The 22,521-nt window shown below is 41.3% G+C and overlaps 1 long non-coding RNA gene across 1 annotated transcript in view; it reads left to right on the top strand.

Moving 5' to 3' along the window:
• The first annotated feature begins 687 nt into the window (after window positions 1-687).
• Window positions 688-22,521, top strand: part of LOC131576341 (uncharacterized) — a 155,614-nt gene continuing 133,780 nt past the window's right edge. The window contains exons 1-2 of the long non-coding RNA XR_009276959.1: window positions 688-760; window positions 11,602-11,810. This is a non-coding gene — a long non-coding RNA (uncharacterized LOC131576341). The remainder of the gene's footprint in view (window positions 761-11,601; window positions 11,811-22,521) is intronic.

Raw genomic sequence — 22,521 nt, 5'->3', positions numbered from 1 at the left:
GAAAAGAAAATGTTTTGTTTTGTGGATGAATCTAATATGTGTTAGCCAGAAGCTGACTGTTAACCAGGGTAACATAAAAGCTACTGTAAATGGTACTGGAAAACCAGGGGAATAAAACCCCCTCCTATCATATTCCCTAGAAATGTTGGTTCACTGTGTTGGCTTTAAGGCAGAATACTACAGTTCAGCCCATAGGTAAGTGGATGTGTCTGTAATAGGTCATTTGGCTTCAAATAAGTGTTCTCACTTCCATTTTTTTTTTTTTTTAATTTTTTTAAAGTAAAGTAGGATTTCTGTCTGACAGGTCAGACTGGAAGTGAAAGAAGAGATCAGCAAAGGGGGACTGAGCTCTGTTTTTACACCAAAGGCTTTGTGGGCTTTTATAGCAGGAAAGTCTTTAAGACTTCGAGGACTTCAGGAGATCATGAAGGCAGGACAGCAGCAGAGCTGCCTCTTCAAGGGCCCCCTAAATGGTTTCACGTCAGGCACGTGTTGTGGACAACAGAAGGTCCTTGTTTAGTAATGAAGAAAAAGCCAGCAGTTTTCCTTCTCCACAGCCAGATTTTTAAGCCATAATTGGATCTTGTAACACTGCCAAGGTAAAGGCAGAGGGCCACAACAGGGAAGCCTGACACTGCAAGTGAACTGAAACTAAATATAGTTCTCATGCAGTTTAAAAAAACACACATCAAAGCCCAGAGAACCCAGCCCCATCTGACACTCTTGCAATAGAATAAAATGAGAAAACGACGATGATAACGTATGTATTTTACTGTGGAGCTACAGGCAGGCAAATGAAATAATCTGAGAGTGGCTTTGGCTGGTTGTGATTAAAGATCATTACACACCAAGCAATCCGAGACAGAATTCAAAACCTGGCTGCTGAGAATGCTCCTGAGTGCAGGGAGCTGGGTGAGCTCCGTGCAGGCACGGGGACAGGGGGTGCTGGGCACGGCATGGGTTGGTGAGAAGCTGGCTTACATGTCTCTGTTGCAGACCAACCTGGTTTGGGGCTGCACAGGGAGATCCTCTCAGTGCCCCTGTAGTAGCAGAGCTGTTTCATGAAGGCTGTTTCAATTGCTGGGCATCTGCAAGGCTCCCTTCCAAATGACAGTGGTGTCTGCTGCTATGTCTCCTTGAGGGTGGCAATGCCAGCCTGTCCAGGTTCCAGTCAGGACAGGGTCAATTTCTGCAGTAGCCAGGAACAGGGAGTAGCCAGGGAACCTGGATTATTCTGTACCATATCACATCATTTTCCAGGAATGGGAGAGTGGGTCCCTTTGTGTTTGGGGTAGACTGATAAGTGAGTGGTTGGGTGTTGTTGGGGGTGACAACCCATGAGTGAATAACTAATTTCTTGTACAGACAGTATTGTTGATCTTACTGTTTGTTTTCTTATCTCATTGCTGTTTCCAGTAAATTGTTCTTGTCTCAACCCAAGATCTTTACCTATTGTGTCTCCAAGTCTCCTCTCAAGCCTGCCACATGGGTGGGGGGAGTGAACAAGAGGTGTGTGGTTTGGAGTGATTTCAGTGGGAACACTAAATTGGAGAATACCGTTCCTAAATTCCAGGATGGTATGGTTCTTGCTTCACTCTGAGTGGTTTGTCTGGGTATTTGCTAAATCATCCCAGAGTACCAATTGTCTGCAGCAAACTCAAGCAGTGTGTGCAAAGGGCAGAGTGCTGTGAATATGGTCTTGGCTATTTTGGTTATCATCTGCTAGTGATCTATAAGCCCAGTTAAAGAATACTGATGGGTAGAAAACAGATGGAAACAATAGTCAGAGAGAGGGTTAATTTTTCGTGAGGTTAGGGGGTTGGACTAGTCAACGTGCAGACATTTCTTCTAGCCCTGCACACTACAAAGTTTGGATGGTGATCTTTGGATGGCCCTCTAAGGCCAGGTTTATTCAGAATTTGGAACTTGGTTGGTACCATTACTCAGACCAGAAGTTATCTGGCACATGGGAGTCTGGATTGAGACTCTTCCCCTCACCCAGATCATAGGCGTTCCTCAGTTTAGTAAGGACCACAAAAGTGGAAACAAAATAAAAATTGAAATGAACATCCGAGATATTTTCCAGCGTGGGAAAGCAAAACCATTAGAAGTGGGAAGCTTTCAGAGTGTTTTGCATTCAAATTGCACCTTTTATCCTAAGAGATCAAGTACTTCACACGTAACTACAGCCAGCACCCCGCTCAATGCAGCCATTTCTGGGGTGGAGCACAGGAGAGGAAGATCAAATATGTCTAAAGACACAGAGCCAAAAATGCTCACAGGAAAAGTGAGCATCTCCAAAAGGCCATGAAAGCAGTGGCATCTAGAAAACCTATAGAAGGTACAGACTGTTTGGATCACCTTAACCTACTGAAGTGCAGAATAGAAACTATTTTAATCCAGTGGGAACTGCTGTAGATATTTTCCCTGCCAGGAAGGCTTCCAAATCCTCTTCCAATAGATGCAGGAGGATTTATACTGCACGTGAAAGGTCTGTCTGGCCAGAAGGAATTGCACGCTTGACTTCTGAAAAGGAACATTAAGGAAATAAGAGTTTTCATGAAGAAAGCATCTGTTAACTTTCATTCTTCCCTTTCATGGGAAAAAATGTGTTATGAAAAAATGAGGTTTTCCTCATATGGTCAATGAGGAGCTGCAGCCCTTTAGCATGCTCCTTCTCTCTAATATACAAGGGGATTCCAGTCATGTTGCTGTTAAATCAGTTGGTGTTAAACCAGGAGAAACTTGGTGGGGAGGGGAGGAGGGGGGTGTCCATCCAAGAAATTATGTAGTGTCTTTGTTTATCTGTTGCAACGCATGATTTCCAGCTTTTCAGCAACCTGCATGCCAGAACTAAGGGTGTTGTGAGGTTTTTTGGTGGTTTTTTTTTTGGTTTTTTTTTTTGTTTTTTTTTTTTGTTTTTTTTTTGTGTGAGGTTTTTATTTTTAATTTTTTTTACTGTTTCTTCAATGTATCCCTTCATGCAAGAGCAAACCCTTCCTTCATCCTTTCAGGAGCTGGACTAAATGATCTTTTTGGGTGCCTTCCAATGCAGGCTATTCTGTAATTCTGTTTTACCAGATTTTTTATATAATTTAATCAATTAAGCATTATGCATTTCATTCCTCAAAGAGAATAATCAAAGAAATACAATATATTGTGTAACTATAGCTTTAATGGCAGTCTTACAGGGCACACCATGGGAGCTGAGGAATGGTATGAGAGATTTGTCCAGGAGGTACAACTAAGGACAAGGGAGGTGCTGAGTACCAAGCCCTGGTGTTTGGGAAAGAAGAGGAGAGAGATCAGTTGAACAGTTCTGGTAAAGGAAGAAAACCAGAGACAATTAATGGAGATTTTTATTACTGATCAACTCATTGGGACAGGAAGTGGCTATTTTTTTTTCCAAGCAATGGGAAGACAACTCTTTCAGCAGTAAGATGTGATACTGCTGTGATGCCTCCAACCAAGAGTAACACAGCTAGATATGGATGATTTGTTATGTTTCTGGATGTGGAGAAGATGATGCTGTTTCAGAAAGAGGGAGGAAATGGGCAAGGGAGCAGCTACCTTAAATCCATCTCTGACTAGCAAAGAACAGCCTGACAATCTAAGGATTGGATGGTAATCTGGATGAAAGCAAGCATGAAATGATAAAGTTCATTATTCCAAGGCAAAAAGGTAGACCAGCTGAATGTGGATAATGACTCCCAAAAAAGTAGACTTCAGCAGACTTGGAGAACTGGTAAGTAAGGATCTCTTAGGAAAATAATCTCAGGGATAAAGGAATGCAGGAAAGCTGGCAGTTACTAAGCGTATTTTAAAGGCAAATTCCTCTGATGCAGAAGGCATTGGAAATAGAGTGAGAGACCTGTATAATTGCCTCTGGAGCTCTTCAAAGATCTGAAAATAAAAAAGACTTGACTAATGGAGAATGCAGAGACCCCAAGCAGAATTTCCACTGGATTACATTCCCTACCACAAGGTGAAGCTAAAAAGGGAGCAGTCCAGAGCCCAGCTGTGAAGAGCCCTGGCTGAGTACGCAGCAGAGGGGGCTGCCATGGGGTGCTGTGTGTTTTATGAGAGTGCACTCTGTGAGTGATGCTGAGCTCATGCATGAGTGTAGCACAGGCCAAAGGAGGCATGAACAACCTGAGGGGGAAGTGGTGATGCAGTTCCAGAGACCATAGCAAGAAACTTGTGCGATTGGCAGAGCACTGCGGCTTTTGGCTGTCTAGTACAATAATGAATTTTGTTTTCTCCTTTGTCCTTTGTGCCTCAACTTTTGCCCTTTAAGTGGCCAATATACTAAAAGAGGGTCTCAAAGTGAATTTGAAATAGGAAGGTGATTTCCCACATTTGCTACAGTTACAGGTCAGGTCAGTAGAAGAGACTGATTTGCAGACTCTATCTTATAGAAATCTCAGCTTTCTGGAGGAGGAACTGACTGTGCAGTGCTGCACACTGGGACAATGCAAAGTCATTTATCCCTGCAGCCCATCCCTGTAGTGACACAGAAACCACAGCAGTTCTGCAGCTGCCTCTTCCCAGGAAGAGCCACAGGGTCACTGCAGTGTGGGAGGAAGGTCACTGAAGGTTTTCCATGGGATAAACCCACATGTCTGTTCAGACACTGGACATATAGGGAGAGGAATTGAGGCTGTAGCTGGTGGGCAGCAAAGTGAAGTTTCCTGATGAAAGTTACTGCAGCACAGGACAGGGGCTCTGAGATGCACTGAGTGACAGGGCTCTGTGAATTGTCTGAGACATCACGAGGTAGATAGGAAGCAGAGGCTTTTCCAGGAATGGATGAGGGGCCCTCTCTGCCATTTGAGGTAGGGGCTCAGTTGTACCTGCTGTCCCTTCTCTGTTTGAACAAGACAGGTTTCTTCACCCATTTCCTCCACTTCTCTGGAAGGGAATGAAGAAATAGAGGCACTTCATTAGACCAGGAGAAGGCAGTCTCCTTGCTCTTTGCCACAATTCCAGAATCCCACCAAGGGCCTCTTGCCCCAGCAGTGTGGTGAGAGATGCCAGCATGGCACTCTCACTAGCATGTCACTGTGAGGGTACATCTGTGCCTTAGTTAAAGCCATTATTAGTTCTGTTATGATCTCAAACTGGAGGGTGATCACAGCTCCCTAAGGAGCAGTTGGAGCCCTCCTAGTGGGACTGGTGACCCATCAACCTTCACATCTGTGGGGTTATCCTGCACTGAGCCCCCTTTTTGGGAGAGAGTCCTGGTAGCAGTTCTGGTGCTTCACTGATGGTGAAAATATTGTAGGGATTGAAGGAGCCCAAATTTGCCCTTTTACTACTGTCAGACTTGTGTTTAAGGCTGGTGGTTTACATCCCAAGATGCACTACTTAATTGCTAATAAATTTGCCTGATGGAGTAGGAATGGGAAAGGGAACACAAGTCACAGCAGTCTGAATGTACATGGGGAATCATGAATGTCATATGAGGTTCCGAAATAAAAAGGAGATGAAGGGAAGGGTGAGTAAGAAAGACCAAATCAATGCTGGCTGTTGGAAGAAGGTGAGGTTGGTGACACTTACTACTGGGGCAAGCCTCACATCCAGGGTGATAGCCAGGCTATCTTTCCACACATTAAATCCCCATGTCTGGCAGAGCAGAATCTTTTTCTCAGGCTTAAAGAAGTTGTTGACGAGTCATTATATCTTTCTGAATAAAGATTTACCCCAGGAAATTTACTGGCATATACTGTAGGGGCATAAGGATAGTCATTCTATTAGTATGATTTTCCTACTGGATATCTTAAGGAGGAGTAGAATTGCCTTAATTTCTGATGCCTTCCCAGTTGCATATGACATTAGGTCACTGAATAAACAAGTGTTAAAGGATAATGAGCTGTTTATTCATTACCTGCATCCCTTGATTTGTGACTGATTTCTGTCTGGCCTTCAGGAGAGCTCTCTATTGAGTAGGGGGTATATGCTCTGCCAGCTTAAAGGACAGAAGGTCCAAGTCTTAAGTTGAGACTAATTTTGCTTGGCTTAAGGGTATTAAAAATACAGTGTTAGGAACATGTTTTCTGTATACTAACACACAATTATTTTCCTTTCAATGCTCTTTTCTTGACAAGCAAGCTTAGGTCCTAAGAGTGCATAATGGACATCATCTTTGGAAACTTTAAATACTATGGTCAGACATTGTAGGAATAGCCATTTCCTAAATGTATGACCTGCTGAGAATCAAATTTCCAGCAACAGTTGTAGATGTGAAAGACCTGAAAGTAAATGCAGAAGACCCTGACTTCAGCAGGCAAAATACCCCTGGCAGAAAATCCGTCCAAGCCAGTAAAATGCCACCCTGGTGACAGGAACAGACGCATGTCAGAAATTCCTCTGGACAATCTACTGGCTTGCCTTTCCCCAGGACACAGGTGAAGGCATCAAACAGAGGTTCAAGAGCAGCCCCAAGCCCCACCAGGGGCTGACAGTTCAAGAGGGCAGGAGGCATCTCCAGCAGCGACAGCCACTGCCACCCCCACCACCTTACACAAGACTATTGATCCATATTTATTAATGAGCAGGTAATAAGGTTGAACAAAATCTGAACTAAACCACTTTGAAATCTTCTAAAATTCCTGGGAATTTTCAGGGCAGAAACTCTGACAAACTTTGAAGCATTTTGTAGTTTTAGTACAAAATACTTAGTTTGGTTTGATTGCATCAAATCTGATTGTTTTTATTAATTTTTTAAAATTTTTATTCGATAAAGCAGAACTCTAAATCCATTAGTTTGTGCTGCTGTATTTTCTGTTTAGTGGTATTCTTGATGTATCCCATTTGCTTTCATTCAACCAGCTAGTATTACTGGCAATAGAATTCAAGTGCACAAAGACTTTTGTTATTGAATTTCAATTGAAATCTTTTAGGCAGACATAATAAGAACTTGTCAGTGTGTGTTAAACAGTTTTGCTTGTTATGGTTTCAAATGGAATAAAGGACTAATGCAGATCCTTCAAGCTGACAAAATCTGTGACTTCCACATCAAGAAAAAAACAAGGATTTTCGCAATGCTTTGATGGAAGCAAAGTTTCTCCTTGAGCCAAGGGTCATCTTAACAGAGGAACCTCAAGGATGGTGATGGCAGCATGCTGGCAGTGAATGCACAGGTGAAGTGTTTGCTAGAAGCAAAAAAACCTGGAAATTATAATTTTCTTCACACTTTGAATAATGACTGTTTGAAACTTTAAATGCTGTGTGTTTTCCTTGTGTTTTGAGGGGGTCAGGGAATACCCATTTGTCCTCTCCTTGAGTGATGAAAAGGACTGTAACTCAAGACCCTGGTCTTTTTTAGACCATGTGTATCTACAGCACAGGTTACAAGATTAATGCATAGATGTGAAAGATTCTTAGTGTTAAAAGAAGCAAAGAGTCTTACACATTTTGCTACATGTACTCTGTGTTTTGCATTGCTGGTGTTGTAAAAGATCATCATGAGATGTGGGACTTCTCCGCAGTTCAGACAGCATCTCCAAAACTTTGCCAAACTCATAGTGAGAGCAGTATTTTAGACTAAAAATAAACAACACCTGGGGTTATCAAGTTCAAATTTCTGCAAATGGAGACAATGCTGAGTTGTTTGTGTTTAATTGAAAAGTCAGAGCTGTTCAAGTTCAAAACAGTTTTAAGCTCTATGATAAACTATGAACACTGAGTAGCAAAGACCAAAGCCTGAAGTTAGCTCTTTCATTGTATTTCTGTGCATCTGTGCAAACCTCTGAATAAACAAGGCATGTGTTACTACTTTATTGCTAGACTTGGGCTGTTCAGGTTTCTGAGGAATGCTTCACTCCATCGGAGGATGTCATAATGAAAAGGAAAACACTACATGTACAGTAAGTACAAAGAGTAAAGACAAATGAGATGCTTCAGACGTAGAGAAGTGTCATTATGAGCACTTAAACTAAGGAACAAAATGCTGCACTTTTATCCTGGCTGTTTAGTATGTCCCAGAATGTTTAAGATAGATTTGACTCCTGGAAAGATACCGGCAGAGTGACACAATCATATAGGACACAAACACAGAAAAATAAAGCAACCCTTAAAACTTTTTTTTTAGATTGACTTCTATTTTGGCTGTCTCTTTACAATGCTGAAAGAGTCTCAATGCTCCAAGTCTGTGCAAATACTAGTGAAGATCCACTTATGTAGAAGTATCAGGACACTCAGCCATGAGCCAAGGGGTCCTCTCTTTCACTTGGGGGGTTTGGTGCTATGGTGGCTCAGCAAATGGTGGGGCAATACTGCTTTGCTCCTCACCATAACCTACATTTCTCTCTTCCCTGGCTTTCCTCTCGTTGGCACGTCTCTGCACCCTGCCAGTAACGATGGCAGAGAAGAGGGCAAGGACAGGCATCTCCTTCCTAGAGAGCTTTGGCATTGATGTGCTGGCACTAGATCAGCAAATGCATTCAGGGCTCCTGGTACTGAGCTGGTCAGTTATTACAAGAGGACAATTTCCTGCCAGACAAGAGAGTTTTGCTGAATTTAGGCATCTTAGCCTGTTATGCAACAGCCCCACCTAAATTACTATAATCTCAGTAATGTAATAGCCATTTGGCATTTCAAGTCAGTGGTTCCAGCACTTACCAGCTAACACAACTGAGCACACCAGACTCCTCCTTTTTATGTGATAATTTGTCATTTAACCTCAGGCTGGCTTTTCAGAGCTCTTCAAGGTCATGCTTTGTTTATACCTCTGATACTCTCCTTTACTCTGGCAGCTATGAAGCATTTGGTGGTGGAAAAACATTCCCCATGTTACAATAATTCTGCTCATCTTAATGTATAACACAATTCTTTGTCTTTTACAAGTCTGCCAGTTCTAGACTGTAAACTCTCTGTAGCATGAGCCATTCTTTTATAAACATTCTGACTTTCAAAATTGGACCATACTGTTGTAAAAGACCTGTTCTGAAAGCTACTATGGCATCAATCATTTGGATACAGCAATATTCCAAATTAATATAAAATTATTTTTTTAAAAAAGTGAATGTATGTTCTTGACTTCTACTAGAAATGATCTGGCTGTTTGGCCATGAAGAACAGCTGTACATAGCTGTTGTCTTCTAAGGTATAGTATGCATCAATAATTTTCTCCCTTTCAACTTGCATTTCTTCACCTGAAATTTACATTTATTCTAGCCTTTATTCTGAGTTTGGTAAAATATCTGAGCCTGAAACTGTCTAATCTAGCTAACAAGATGAGAGCCAAGCATCTCTGACACCAGGAAAAAAGAGATGCTGAACATCCAGTGGTGGACACACAACCTTCCAACTGGTTTTCCCCAAGTTACTGGACCTTGTATTTGTGATCTCCAGAGACAAAACAGTACAGGTCATATTTAGAATTCATTTGATTATATATTGTTCTCTGATCATCAAATAATTAAAAACATATCACTTAGATTTGCCCTTCTCAGCAAAGAGAAATTCTTCTTGTCTGTGGGGAATGTGAGTCAGGAACAACTCTGTTGAAGCTTGTGGAGTTCCACCAATATTAAAATTGTGTTACTTAAAGGAAAACTAGAACCAGAGATTGGAGACTTTTGCTCATGATAACTAAAGCTTTGTCTAGACTGGGGATTTGCCCTGATTATTGCCACTGGCTACCAGCCACTGGTGTTTCTGCACCACTGTGATTCCTTGCATTGGAAGGTCATGGTGCTAATGGTGGTGGTAGAGTTTTGTCAGTTTAGGCATGGATAGCATTCTCTGCTGGATGTGTTGGCTTTCTCCATTTACACCATATGAGATCTGTTAGTGTTTAGTTGACTGTGACTGGAACCTGGCAAGTACACAGGGCCCATGGATACAGAGAGAGGAAAAATGTTAAATTCCCTCGAACTTTTCCAGAAATTCTAAAAGCCTTTCTAAATTAGCTTTGCTGACACTTATGTGTCAGATAAAGAACACATGAAGGTGTTACTGGGGACAGAAAATGAATATTAACATAAGAAAAGGTTAGTTCTGTTATTTTGAAAGTGCTGTAGAAGAAGAAATTTAGAAATGCCAAGTTTATCAGCCAATCTAGTCCCTATCCCAATAACATATTAAGTCATCTTGCTGTACAGTTTGCATTGCTTTGTCTGAGATGTACTCAGTGACTCAACTTACGGAGTCTGCACCACTTCTCCAGGGGGAGAGTTTTCCGTGGTTTGAACTGTTACGATATTTTTCCTGATATCTAGCCCACCATTTCATTTCATTTCATCCCATTATTCTTAGTCTCCTCCTTCTTCTCAAGCACACCCAAACAATCCTTTTTTTGGTGTTTACACCTTTTGAAGTTTTGTAGACATTTCTTTTCCTCTTAACTGTTCCACATCTATATGTTCTCATATTTAGACCATTGGTGCTTTACAGTGAAATATTCTGGACTGTATTAAGAAGGAGCATGTCATGTATAAAACAAGCTGGGTTGCTTTTCTGCTCCACTTGGCACTGGTGAAAGTCTCAGCCGGCATAGTGAATTCAATTTTGGATGCTGCTCTTTAAGAAAAGACACTAACAAATTGAAGAAACCTCAAAGGACAATAACAAAAATTATAAAATATTTAAAAATCAGACTTATGAGAAGCAGCTGAGACAGGCATGTTCAGTCTACAAAGACTGAAGGAAGGTAAAATAGTTGTCTACAAATACATGAAATGATGTGATAAAGGGAACAGGGGCCAGTTATTCTCATTAGCCAGAGAGAAAAGAAGCAAAGAAACTGATTTAAGTTGCAGAAGGGAAAATTCCGGCTACATATGTGAGAGATGTGTTTCAGCTACTCAAACAATTAGGCAATGGAACAAGCTGCTGTGAAAGGTTACAGAGTTGAAATGGCTAGAGAGATTCCAGGCTAGACTCAACTGCTGGGTTAATGAAAAAAACTCCCACCCTGATTTTGGAAAGTTAACCAGATGGGCTGCTGATGGCAGACTCTCACAAGTGAATAGGACTCAATATTAGGGATACTGGGTGATCTAATACTAGCCCCCAAAGGGACAGATAAGTGCTGAAAAACTGTTCATCTTCCCAGCTTTCTATCTACTACAAAGTAGAGAAAGGAAGAGAAATTGGACTGTATGGAGACATTGAAAAGACATGGAGCTGGAGGTCATGACTAACCTGGGTGTAAACAGGTGCTTCATGCATGGACATGTGTCAGCTTTGTTTCAAAGGCAGAGTGACTGAATGGGCCCTGTGTGTCAGCTGAGTGAACCAGCTGAGAGGTTCAGGAAGAGTCCAGGACATGGATCAAGTGTGGGTATGGTTTTTTATGGGTTAGTTTATCCCACTGGACTTGCCTGAAGTCAATGACGAGGAGCTGGATCCAGATGCCTGTATTCTCAGGCCAACAGTTTGACCATAAGCCCATTCTCCTCTTTGTAGCACAGCTTTCTCACCATCTCCTTATGATCTGAGCAGCCATCTGATCCTGCCTGGCTCATGCATCTTGAATTCCTGCAAACTTGTGAAGAATTTTCTGACTATTGAAAAAAGCCAAACAAAACCAAAGCATCAACAAAAGGAGACAGTAATGAAGAACAAGCTGATTTTTGTCCTGATGTTCTCCACCAGGTATGATATACCACTAGGAGCTGGCATGGATGTGGGCTGCATATAAAAAGAACAACATCTCATGAAATGGTAGCTGATGATTAGCAACACAAAAACTCAGCCTGCCATTTTAATCAGAGTCCTCACTACAAGTCTGCTCCCCTGGAGATGTCCCACTGCCATGAGCCTCCTGCCAGCTGAGCAGTGCTAATGTCTGCACTGAGGAACAGGTAAGGATCTTTGCTTATTATTGCAGACTGATTCTTCTTGATTCTACTGATTCTTGCAATTGATGACTGTTGTTCTTATCCTCAGAAGTCTGTGGGTCTCAGCTCTCCTTGAAGCGAGAGTAGTATTTTTACATTTGCTTGTGGTGTGTTTAACATATAGGGTGTTACTTTCTGACACTGAGTTTTGAACTTTAAACAGCATTGAAGAATTCCCCAGGATCACATTACTGTGATTTGGCTGGACACTCCACCAAGTCAGGATAATGCATAAAATGAAGATGATTCTAGCACTGGAATCAGAAAAGTGTAAGCTGGGTAGTATCCAGCCAGGATGTTCTGTAGGAATTATTGACACTTGTCAGCTGGTATGTCTTATTCTTATGAGCTACCACAGTGGAACTGCAATTCTTTCCTCCCATTAGTCATCACCACTGTACAAATTTTATTTGGAGGAAAAAGGTCATGGCAAAGAGTCATATCTGTACTGGCTATAGCTCAGGATAAAAAACAAAAGTACCTGGGCAATTCCCTGGAATAAATTAAGAGACTGAGAACACATCTCTACTCTTTACCTGTCTGCCTGTGGGCAAAAATATCTGTTTGAGTGGGATCTGAAGCCCCTTCTCGTGGCTGATGAGAAGCTGTAGCTTCCAGCACTACTTGGCACCATGCCACCCAGGAGTGGAAGGGGAATTCCTAAGCAGGCATTCCAGGGAGCTTTTCTCAGACACTCTGGGCTGTTGGAATTGGTTTTTCAATCTGTGCTTTCATCTTTCTTGAGATTTTCCACTTACCAAACTAGGAACTATTGTCCTGGGTGTATCCTATTAGCAGAAAATAGAAAAGAGAAAACTTGTGAAAAGGATGGTGTGAAAACTGCTAAAACCTGAGTTGGACTCCCAGTTCTATTTTTTGTTTCTGTCTTTTAAAGCGATTCTGCAATTCTGGTAGGAAGCTGTCTTGGCAGCAGGGTAGGACTGAGGCACCAACAGTAGCACTTTCCTGTGATTTACTTCTTTCTAAGCACTGAGTGTGTGTCAGACAGCCTTACCTATGAGCAATCAGTGCTTTTGCAGAGTGCCTTCTCCCCCAGGAGCATCCAGTGTCTGGTACTTCTGTTGGCTGCCTTGCTTTGAAAATCTATAGTTGTCATAATGATTGTCTCTGGGTTTAAGCATTGAATTTGTGTGGTTGCAGGTATCACAGGGGTCTTGTAGCCTGCTGCTATAAAGAAGGGCAAAGGGTACTGATGAGTACTGTGAGTCCTTGGGGCTTGGTGCAGCTGTGGAGGGACATGACAAGGCATGATAGCACTGAACTTCCCCACATGCGTGATGAGCAACCTCTGCTTTTCCTGATGTACAGAACCATCTGGGGTTCTGTGAAACTGGGGTCCAGATCTGAGACTGGTCCCAAGCCAATGCACAAGAGGTCTTGCAGAGAGTGTCTCACATGCAGTGTCTCTGCTACCCTGTGGTGCCATGCTAAGAAAGTTTTGTTTGTGCTCTTGGCCCTCGTGGTTTGGGAGAAAACCCCTGGGGAGTTAACTCAAACATATGTAGATGTTTGTGCTCTCCTTCCTGACTTTCTCTGCAGAAGAGCACAAGATGGTCCATAGCCTCTTCTCTCCTCATTGCAGACGAGCCCCCAGAAAAATGTTTCACTGCTAGTGTTTCCCACTGATATCTGCGGGGTTTGAATTAAATCACAAATAGTGGAGTAATTTGATCTTTAACAAGACCATTTTCAATGGTTTACGGTGGATTATGGATGGCAAAGTCCAGCCCTTGGACTCTATGCCTCCTTCGGATTAAATTATTTCTAGATACACAATGCCTTCATATGGGAAACTGAAGCAGTGCACTGGAGCTGTGGCCACTCAAGGAGCAGAGATCAGAGCAAATGAAATTGTCTCTTCCAGTACTTCATTGGAAAAGAATTTCTAGGCAAGTTGCCTAGCAGGCACACTGCACTATATTCTTAGAAAGCAATAGATCTATTTAGGACTGCTGTATCTCTTTGGAATTTACTGTATGAAAAAAACCCCTTTGGCAGGAACTGATCTTTAGTGCTGACTGAGATTTGCAGCTTCTGACTGACAAACTAATCCAAGCATTTTATTAGAGACTGCTTCCCAGTAAGTCCTGTTTGCATTGCATCTGAATTCAGGAGGATCATGTCAGAATGAGAAATGAAGCAGAATTCTTGCTGAATTTTTATCCCCTCTTCATTCACAGGTGCATACACACACACACACATATATATGCACAGTGGGGTGCATGTGCAGGTTTTTTATGTTATACACAACCAAAGTATTCCAGCTTGCTCCTAATCCCTTCCTAGTGATAATGTAGATAAGCTAAGTGACTGGTGACTTTTAATTATTTAAAAGGGCAGAAATGCATTTTTTTTAATGTATAGGTGGCACAGTCTCCATCATAAGCATCTATTCCTGCCCCAGTCCTTTTGTAAAGCTTGTGAAGTTCAGTGAGTCACCTCACAGAGCTGTTCCAGCTTTGCATATTCTTTGAATCCACAGCTCCAAGAGCAAGCTATTGAGGCAGTGCATTGTGTTCAGCTTCCATCCAGCCTGGATTTTGCAATCCAAACCACTCTGTGGGCACAGTATGAGGGGGAACCTCATGTCAGCTACAGATACAGGAGCAAGGCAGGTCTGCAATGTTTCTATGTGATTCCTAAGTGAGGAATACATTTTGTACATGTTTCCTGGCACCAGAGCCAGTGTGGTCTCCTGAAAATCTGCATCTGGACTTCTGCAGTTCTTGCTGGAGTGAGACAATTCAGTCCCCTCTTTGTGGGACTGTCACTTACAGGCACAGTTTGGCCTTAAATTGAAAGTGAACTCTAGTAATACATATTCAAGGGTGAAATGGACCATTAGGAGCAACTTACTACACAGATCTGGATAAGAATATTTCAACTTAAGGCACAATTTCCAGTCTTGGTTGAAGGACTCAAAAGCAAGAAGATACTGACCTCCACATGGAAAGTTTTCTGAAATCCTTGGGGATCTCAGCTATGTCAAGTCCCTAAGAATAAGAAGTTGCATGGTGAGTAGTTATCTGCAAGAAGAAAAGTGGCAGATGGTACAACAGGTCTGCATAGGCTCCTCAGCCCTGAAAGCCCTTTGGAGTGACAGAGCTCTCACTCACCATGTGCTTGTAGAGCCTGCAGCACTGCAAAACCTGCACCTTCTTATGACCTTTAAATGCTGCATGAAGGACAGGCTAACCAATACAGAATAAAAAAGAAAAATCACAAATGGAAATAATTTTCTGAAATTTGGTTTATCTGTAGTCTGGCAAAAAAAAAAAAATTGCTTTAACTCCAGACTTGTAAAATATACAAACTTTCCTGTCCTGTTGCTAAATGAGAGAGTATGAACAATACATGTCCCACAGAGGCAGTGACTTACCAATGTAGTAACTTAAAAGAAAAGTCAGAATCATCCAAATGTCTGGCTCTGTAACTCTTGCCACTGTAGTTTGGAAATGTAATGGAATTATTGTCTATAAAAAACATACATATGTCGTCCCCTTCAAATTTACCCACAATATATGCTTTTGAACTTGAGCAGTATTATCAAACATGTGATGATGTTGTGATGCAAGCTTTAATTGTGAGATACAATTCATTGTTAAGACTTTAAATACTTTTCTATGCTGATGTTTGAACCAATTAATGGTATTGTGTTCCCTTTAATAAATACATTTTAGAAGCACTTTTGTTTAAATTTTAATTACAAAGGGAGATACTGTTCCTGTCTGCTGAAAGGCATTTCACTGTTTTTTTTCCCTTTTAATTTTGAAACATAATTCTAAAGGTACATCTTACCAGCAGAATAACTTGTCATTTACATGTGCAAATCCCAGATTTAGCTGCAGCAAGAAGAAACAAGTGAAAAAGCTGTAAATGGATCTCATATATCATGTAATTTTTGGTGAGCAGTGTTTAAGTGTATCAAGTTTGCTCTGATCTCTTAACTATGCTGACATCAGCATTTCAGCTAATACACCCATGAATCCAGAAGGAACACAAATGTGAAGAGTTAAGATTTTGTATGAGATTCTGGAGTAGGGCATCAGGGCCAAAGACATTTCTGTGTGAGCTGGTTACAGACATAATGTATTCTTCTCACATTGGGTTAGTCTGAGAATGGAACTGAGCCACTTGTGTTTTTTCATAAATGTGGAGAATGAATATAAATTTTTCATGCCTCTTGTAATGGAGAGATGGGTTACCCTACACTTCCCTTTCCCTGGACAGGATGCTCTGGAAGCTCAGTTCTTCTAGGGAATGGGATCCAACAAAGAGGGTCTTGGCCCAGATCTCTTTCTTAACACTGGCTGTGGCTGGACCTTATGTATGAAAACAGAGCTAAGCCATTTTCTCAAGGGAAGTTAAAGAAGTTGAAAACTCACTTTCTCCAGTGTCCTTTTTTTCTCTGGAATAAATGTAATCCCAAGATCTCTCTGTCTGAGCACCTCTTCAGCCAGAATGCTTCAAGGGTCAATTTCCATCCATGTGTATAAGGCAACTGCTTTCCAGATCCTCTGCAAATCATGGTCTGGGCTAATGCTATTTGAAGTACATTTTTTAGCAGTTTGATGACAGGATTTAGAAAACTTCTGATGGAGTAACTCAGCAGTGGGCAACTCTATCACCAAGATACGAAATGTCTCCCAGGAGCTGATTTTGGAAATCAGATTTTAGTGCTGATCATCAGTGGCACCATTTGCTCTGGGATTTGAGCTGCTTGGGAAGAACTGTCTTGAAGAAACTGTGCAGAACTGCAGTGCTTGGCTGGAGAGAGACCCTCTCCTCCTGCTGTTTGATAGGCTTGTGAACCTGTATTTTCTCAGCAGCTCCTCTTTCTGAGTGAACACTTCATTTCAGTGCCGATGTGTCACAGCTTCAGAACTGGTCACAGTTGGAAGCTCAGCTGTGCTGAGATAAAGATCTTGTGTAAATTCATGACCTCTCAAGGACATGGGCAGGTTATGGCAGCAGCAAACTGTCAGGACACCAAGTTTTCCTTCTCCCTTCACATTAAGGCTCTCTCATCTCTCATCTCATTGCCTTCATTTACTCATATATAAACTAAGTTTAGCAAGAAGACATCATGTTCCTTCCCAGAGTAATTTGAGGCTGATTTAGGGGTGTTTATACAGCTATTTGCAAATGTGGATAGCCTGTGGTGTAGGTTACTACAGGCGTAGGGGGATGGTGGAGTTAATGAGATTTCTATACAGGAGACTGTACCTTTTGAACCACCAAGAGGTGTGCTCCAGGACTCAGGGTAATGAGAAGTGAATCCTACAAGGTGTTAAACACCTCCTGTGAGATGCTGAGAGCTCTCAGTGCCTGATGGAAGATTGTCACAGGAACCTGGCTTTATAATCATAAATTTGAAATTTGAAATGTAATCTCACAGAGGATCTGTGTGGAGGATAACAAAGACAAAGAAACCTTTCTGGTGCTTAAAAGCTCATGAAAGAGAAAAAAAATTCCAGTCTTCATTTGCTGAACCTTGAAGGAAAAAAAAAAAAAGGAGGTGGAGGGGACAGATGAAATATGTTTTATCTATTTTACCTACTTTGGCAATTAAGATTGTAATCTAGATGATTACCAGAGCTTGTAATGAGATTATACCCTCCATTAAAAAGAATGCTCCAGAGCTGCAGTGAAGAACGCCTCAGATCTGTTTAGTATGCTATCTGTCTTAACAGAAAGCAGCAAAATGCATTAAACACACTAGGAAACAGCCTTGTAGACATACACTCCCAGTCTAATTTTCAATAGAGTGAGCTGGCATTGGATTTGTAGTTCTCATCTTTATTTGTAAGCAGATCCATTTACAAAATAGTTTTCATAATTCTCAATTGTTCTGTGAATCACATTTGGAAATAACTGCACTCCATTTTTTTCTGAAGATCAGAACTTTCATGAAAATTTGCAGGCTGGTATTTCATTGTGAAGAAACCCAAAAACCATTGCTATGAAAAAAACATTTTACTTTCTGTAGATCAATTTGCTTTACTGGTCTCAGCTTGTAGAGTTGTAGTCACTATTCTGTTCCTGCAGTGTGTGGAGAGACTGAAAATCAAGTGTAAAAATAGCTAGTTTATGTTGAGCTTTGATGGTTTATAAATGATGCCGAAATGCTGCTGGAAGGCAAAGCTGTTACTGTAACTGCTTCTTTCCCTGGGTATCCATCCAGTGGCATTTTAGTAAAAGTAAACAGCAATAGCACAGTGAGTAGTACATACAAATCACCTCAGAGCAGAAGTGGAGTGAAACGTCTTTTCTGCCTTGATGGTGTAGATAGAGCATTGTCATCCCTTTCAAATCCAGGGACAATCACAGGGAATGGAGTTCATCATATAGATGCTTCTTTCTCCTGCTTTTCCCAAACCTGCCAGACTTTATGCTCCTGCAGGTGCTGTTACATTTTTAAGAAGAATAGTACAGGCAATACAATGACAACATTTCCCTGGTCATACTGTGCAGTTTATGTACTATTAGGTCTGGCACCAAATCTTTCTTTGAGCAGCAAACTAGGAAACACTGATTTTTTTCAGTGCTGAGGCCACCTGAAAGATGGTTTCTGGAAAAGAGTCCTGTAGTAATTTTAAGAAATTATTACCCTCCCTCCAACATCTGCACCTTCTCTGTATGTCATTGACCCCATGACAGCAAGAGAAGCCTGCCATGCTCTTGCTGCTCCAGCTTGCAGTCTCTTGCTTGAGCTCAGCACATTAAAAAAATGGGTTTGCATTAATCAATGAGAATTTTTCTCCTCCAAAGAGGATGTTTCTTTCCCATGATGTTTTGATTTTCCCATAAAATGGCTTGGTCTTTGTCTTACTGAGGTGGGTGAAATAAAATGGGTTGAATGCAAGGAATAACTTTATTCCTTAGTCTCAATAGAATTTTCAGGTTTTAAAGATTTTCCCAAGCTTTTGGTACCTGAAATAAGCGGGCCAGATATATCTGCTCTCTCTAAGTACTACAGAGAGCAGGGAGTTGAACTTGATGATCTTTATGGATCCCTTCCAAGCAGAGATACTCTGTGATTCTGTGACTCTGTCTGACATCTCATGACTGGTTATTAGCTGAACCTTGGGCATAAAACTATTGTGGTGTCAGGGGAATGGAAAGTGGAAGAGTAAGGGAAAACCTGGGAAACTACAGGCCATTAAAGCAAACATCCACACTAGGTAAGATGATAGAAACTATAGTAAGGTGTAACATTAGCAGGCATGTGGGTAAATATGATATATTGAGGAAGAGTCCCTGTGGCATTTATAGAGTTGTGCATCATAAATCTATCCTTTGAAGGAGTCAATAACCACAAAGACAAGGGAGATCCAGGCGATACTTGGGTTTCTAGAAGGCCCTTGACAAGGTTTCTCATCAAAGACATTTAAAGAAACTGAGCTGCAAGATGATAAAAGGAAAGGTTCTTGCAGAGATGAAAGAATGGTTAAAAGGCACAAGAAAAAAAGGGAGGATTAAGCTGTCAGTTTTGTCAATGGTGGAAAACCCCACTGGTGTCCCATAGACATTCTCAGTCAGCATGCACAGTTCAGCATCTTCATAGCTGGTTTAGGAAAGGATGTAAATAGTAAGATGACAAAGTTTGCTCGTGATACTAAACTATAAAAAGTTGTAAAAAATAATACCTTATAAAGAATTTAGGGAAATTCCCATGATACTAAACAATAAAGCACAAATATAAAGTAACACATATGGAGGAAAACTTATGAAGAACAGGCTGTGGAGTAGACATTGCTCATCAGGAATGAAATCTTGGATTATAACTTAGAACTTGGGACAAAAAAACCCCAAGAACTCTATGAAAAAGTCAACTCAATGTTGACTAGAAAACAAAGGTGCATATTATAAATATTTAGGAGGGAAATAGAGAATAAAACATTCTGTGTGGTGCAGGCAGCTTCATGAGGACAAAATATATTTTTGATATTGCAGTCACTAAAACCATAGACTAGAATGGGAAAGTAGGCAGAGACTGGACAATGTGGGTAATCAAAACTTTGAACTAGCTTCTGTTCTAGCAGCACCTAAAAAGCCTAATGGTAGAAGAGGTTGTGGGAGCCAAATGTTTACATAGGCTTAAAAAATCATTAGCTACATTTATGAAAGAAAGATGAACGGAGGGTTATTGCATGCAAAGGTATTTCCACTGCTGAGCAAGTTCATGAACCATAGGCAGGCAGAGACTGAGTTGTAGAGAACAAAATGTAATTTACATTCTTGCTGGGTTCTTACATCTTTCACCTGGGCATCCGACCATGCTTGCAAGAACAACATTGGATGAGATGGACCTTTAGTCTGACTTTACAAGAACACTCCTACTGACTTGATGCCTCCAGATGTGAAACTTCGATGGAGTTTAAGCCGGTTTTGGTTTGTTGCCTGAGGTCACTGACGGATCAGGAGCAAAGCTGGGCGTGGAACATTAAAAATCCTTTCTTCATGTCTAAGCCTTGTAATTATTTCATTTTTAAATTATATTGCAAATCCAGGTTTGTAATCAGACCTGGAGAGAAGCCAGAGTACATACTTTAGTTTTGTCTAATGACACAATTTTAGGAAAAAAAAAAAAACGAACTTCCTTTTAAAAAAAACCTTTTATTTGCAATAAAATAATAAAGACAAAATTTCAAATGCGTCTGACCTGAAATTTTCGTAGAACCTGAGACTCTTGTAATTTTATAATCCTAGGAGTCCATGGTTCAGGACAGTTACTGGTCATCCCCTCTCCCATCCCTCCACTCTGAAGGCAGTGATGTAATAGTATGCTTTCTGTAGAAATGAGGCACAGGTACAAAATGATTGTGACTAGGTTTTACAGAGATCCCATGGGAAAGCAATAATGACTGAAGGTCCTCTGGAGTTATGCTGTGGTCCTGGATCAGCTCTCTTCCATCCTATAACTCTTTACCAGAAGAGTGTGAAGCCTCTCTCTTCACCAGCTCTACTGTCCTGGGCCTGAGACTCAGCAGCACAGAGTGTCAGATGCCTCAGCTTTGGTCCTTTTTCTTCCTTTCTGTGGAAGCATCAGGGAAGCATGCCCACTGTTGTCCTCTGAGTGCTCTCTATGGGGCCTGGTGCAGGGAAGTAGTGCAGTGGGGCAAGGCTGAAGCAAGACTTGCAGTATTGTGCTACTGCAGTGGCCTGGGGATCTTGTCCTGGCTGGGATGCATTTCCTGAGGATAAATCTCAGTCCTCTGAAGCAGTCTTAAGTGGAGAGTACAACTGGGGCTCAAAGTCACCTTGGTCTCAGCTCTTGAGCTGCAGGTCCTGTACTCTGGCTCTCAGAGAACTTCCCCTAGGGAAGGCTTTTCTTCCTACCACTGATTTTAGTGCGACCTCGTTCAGGTCCTCTTGTGATCTCTTTTACACTGTATTGATTGTTGCTTCACTGCAGCAAGTGATTAAGAGGCAAGGGATAGTGCAGCAGCCATTAACTGCCCCAAGCAAAAGTAATTTTTCTCTCCTTTCTTTTTGCAGTAATTGTGAATTTCTTGCTAAACCTGGGAATAAATATGTCTAGATCAATTCTGTCTCACTGTCATCTGTGACAATATGCTTCTTTTAAGTTGTTCTCATCAGCTCAGGGGATATTGTTTATTGGAGTTTTTTAATAGAGAAAGAATAAATGAATGTACATGTTATGGGGGAAATCCATTAAACACATATGAATCCATAAAGTCTTTTGTGGGGAGACAGAAATCTGCAGTTCTGTAAGAGGTATTCCTCTGCTCCATTAGTATTTCCTCTCTAAAAATATATGCAAAAGATTTATCCATCACTTGTCCACTTTTGGTTTTGTGACTGTCATTATATTAGTTTTGGTTTTAACTCTGCATACATTGTTGTGGTCTGTGGTTTGATCTCTGGTTGTTCAACTCCTGAATTGTTCCGTAGGCTTGATTTGAGTTACTTCTGTATTATACATTTGTGAAAAAGGGAAGAATTAAATCATGGAAGTTTATTTTCAGTTTATTTATTTCTGTTCAAGAGGATTCATCTACAGGTCTTTGCAGCATGCTGCTGTTTAGTTTTATGTTAGTGGGATTAATCCTGTTAATCATTTCCCAGACTTCTTTTTTGAAGTAAAAGCTTTATTGTACTGCTTTTAAAGTTGTTATCAAATTACAGATTGAAATTCCCAATTTCAGGTACAAAGGTAACTGGAACTTGTTATGAAGGTTTTAAGAAAGTTATTAAAGAAATATTTACCATGGGCATGGCTGTCGTGTACAGAGATTAAGTGGAGTCTCACCACCCTTGGAGCATCCAGCTTCCCAGGTGAATCTCCTTAAGATGCCTCTGGAGTTAAAAGAACCACCTCCAGGGAACAATTCAAAGCTCTGGATCTGGCTTTTTGCTCTGCATTGGCTTCTAAGGAACCTCTCCTTTCTTTCCAATAAAACGGGAACCTGGAAGAGGCTTTCCCCCACTGAGAGGTGATGGGATTTTTTTGAGCCATGAAATCAGTTCCTAGGAAGGGGAACACATGCTCACCTGTGTGGTGGAATGCCCAGCTCTGAGGAAGGATGCTCTTGAGCAAGGAGGGGAGCCACACACACCTCAGTGGCCATGGGCTGCACCTTGCAGTTCTGTCTTTTTTAATGAAAAATGGAAATGTATGTGATCTCTA

The sequence above is a fragment of the Poecile atricapillus genome, chromosome 2 (genome assembly GCF_030490865.1).
Source record: "Poecile atricapillus isolate bPoeAtr1 chromosome 2, bPoeAtr1.hap1, whole genome shotgun sequence".
NCBI classification, from domain to species: Eukaryota; Metazoa; Chordata; class Aves; order Passeriformes; family Paridae; genus Poecile; species Poecile atricapillus.
The sequence above is the reverse complement of the archived record's forward strand: the minus strand, read 5'-3'. Positions and strand labels throughout refer to the sequence as shown.